Below are 2,495 nucleotides of genomic sequence, written 5' to 3' on the forward strand. Positions count from 1 at the left end.
CAACAGGTCACACCACACGCCTTTTCGAAGCAAGTGGGTAAACAGGGCCAGGACTGCGGGGTTTTTCCTCCGCCTTTAAACTTCACGTTGATTTACTTTTTGCCGCAGAGCGCGGAAACGAGGAAGGGGTGCGGGCGGCAGCCGAGGTGCGGCGGCGCGGCAGGGCCGAGGGGGTGGCTCAGGGCGACCGTCCAACTAGTATTTCAGGAAGCGGGCCGCGCTGGGGCTGCTGTCATTGTTCCCCGCTCCTCCGCGGCACTGCCCCCAACGACCGCCCCTCGGGCCTCGGCCCTCCGCGCCCTCCCGCGCGCGCCCCGCGGCCCCACCGGGGCCCGCACTCGCTCAGCCCCTCGGGGTCCCGACGAGAAGTCAGGTCTGGGAAGCACTGTCCTCAGAACCCCTCTCGTTCCCCCATAACTTGCTCCGGTTTTTACAGCTAAATCCTGCCCCGGCCACGCGGCAGCCTCTACAGCAGAGGCCAGGCAAGGCCTCGGGGAGCCGTGGCAACCACCCTCCTCCCTGCCCGAAGCAGGTCTTTGACCCAGGAAGCCCCAGCCTGTCCCCTTACCGTCCCCTCCCCCGTCTCCCCCCCCCCACTCCATCGGTGCAAACGGATGCGCGTACTCTCCTACCCCCTCCCCATTTTTCTCCCGAGCCTCCCCCAAGAAGGACTTCGGTTGTGCGGGTAGGGGGCTGGGGGAAGACAGACAGGAGGAGGCTCCAAAGTGCGGCCGTGGGGGAGAGTGACTTCAGCTTCCCGGCACCCCGCAGCACGGCTCAGAGGTGGCATCTGGGCGGCTCTCACACGCTCCCGCCCACGCAGAGTTCCCAGGACTCGGGCGCGAGCAGCCTTGGCCTTCCCCGCGCCGACTCGACCGTGGTGGCCGCGGCGCCCGGATCTGGGGCTGCGCTCGGAGGGGGCTGGTGGCCTGGGAGGCCGGGGTGGGGCCCGCCAGGCACAGGTGCAGGCTGCGCTCGCCGCGGGAAGGGGCCACGGCTGGGGAGGGGGAGCCCGGTGAGGCGGGGGCCGGAGGACGGGGTGCGGGGCGGTGAGGGATTCTGGAGCCCTGCCCGCCCAGGGCCCGAGAGGGTAATTTCAGCCGCTCTCCCATTGTCCCGACGTAAAGATTTCAGTAGGTAGGCGCTCCATGCCCAGAGCAATGGCAGCACGTCCGTTACAAAGGGGTAGTTTTGTTTCTCTTGTCGCTACACGGAGTCAAACAAAGCCCCGTCTAAGTTTCCTTCCACTCTCTTGTTGGGATCTTTGTGGCTAAAATGCACTTGACTACAAAGGGGGGGGGGAGGGGAAAAAAGAAAAACAACACCCTGATGCCATTTCTTTTTTATGATGGGCTGAAACCATCAGGGTTACTTATTTTCTTTCTTCTGTAACACTCCCTCCGCCCTCTCCTCCCTGACCTACCCATGCTCACCCTAAGAAAATGGACTCAAGAGATCTACCGGCCACGTCCCATTTATTGTCTTTGCAAAACGGTGCCTGGTTTTGTTCCTTACTGTCTTCCCACTAACCGCCCCCCGCACCCCCCAAGCTTCCTCCAGTCCCCGCCTGCCCTGGCCTTTCTGTTCTGGGCAAACCCCAGCTAAGCGCGCCCACTGGAAATCCAGAAAGGTGATGAATAAAAGAATCCCGCAGACTCTTGTTAATCAATTATTATTCCCAATCAACCCCTCTTCCCCTACAGGTGCTCATTTTTCTCTTACCATTTTGTGTTTGTTTTGGGGACTCGAGAAGGGTGAAGTTGGGCTTCTCGGAATGTATACATATATGCTATCGGTATTCTTCAGAAGAAAGCAACGTCTTGTGTTTAATCGAGGGGTAATACTAAGCAAACGCTGACCTAGAGATTAACAAACCGAAAAGGTGGAGAGCTCTGGAGGGGCGAAGGCCGTCACCGGCTTTTCAGCGCGGCTGGTTTCACGGATGTGGCTGGTGCGCCCCCTACTGGTGGATTTGTTTCCCCAAGACTATTGCCTCTTCCTTAAAAAGAAAGTGTTTGGAAATAATTAAAGCAAAAAAAATGAGGGGGATAGGAGGAAGATCAAACTAATTACACGTAATCTAAACAAAAGAAAACTTAACATATTATACAAGCTGTGGACCAAATCCTAAGAATCAGATTTAATTTGCTTAACTTAGAAATGTACATATAACCTCGAGATAAGTAGGAGGTTAAACCATGGGGAAAAAATACGTACAAATTATGAGATTCAACATATGAATGAATTATGGTTGTCCAGACGCCACGAAGGGCAGATCCAGCGTTCACTTTATGATTGTGTATACATTGGTCTGCGCTTAATCGCATTCTTCCGAAAACTTACAAAAAAAAAAAAAAAAAGCTTATGGATAATTAAGTTTGAAGGAAAAAAAACCAAGGGGCTGGTACGATAATAGTGATATGTATGTATTAAATAAATATAAATAACAGATCGTTATAGAAGTAAGTCTTTTTAATCTCTCTCCCTGCCTCAAT

At 54.8% G+C, this 2,495-nt stretch overlaps 1 protein-coding gene across 1 annotated transcript in view; it reads right to left on the bottom strand.

Moving 5' to 3' along the window:
• The window catches only part of SOX2 (SRY-box transcription factor 2), a 3,807-nt gene extending 1,866 nt beyond the window's left edge, over nucleotides 1-1,941 (bottom strand). The window contains exon 1 of the mRNA XM_023736768.1: nucleotides 1,928-1,941. The gene's annotated coding sequence lies outside the window, so the exon portion shown is untranslated. The remainder of the gene's footprint in view (nucleotides 1-1,927) is intronic.
• Between the last annotated feature and the right edge of the window lie 554 nt (nucleotides 1,942-2,495).

Source organism: Trichechus manatus, unplaced genomic scaffold (assembly GCF_000243295.1).
Source record: "Trichechus manatus latirostris isolate Lorelei unplaced genomic scaffold, TriManLat1.0 scaffold00092, whole genome shotgun sequence".
Classification (NCBI taxonomy): domain Eukaryota; kingdom Metazoa; phylum Chordata; class Mammalia; order Sirenia; family Trichechidae; genus Trichechus; species Trichechus manatus.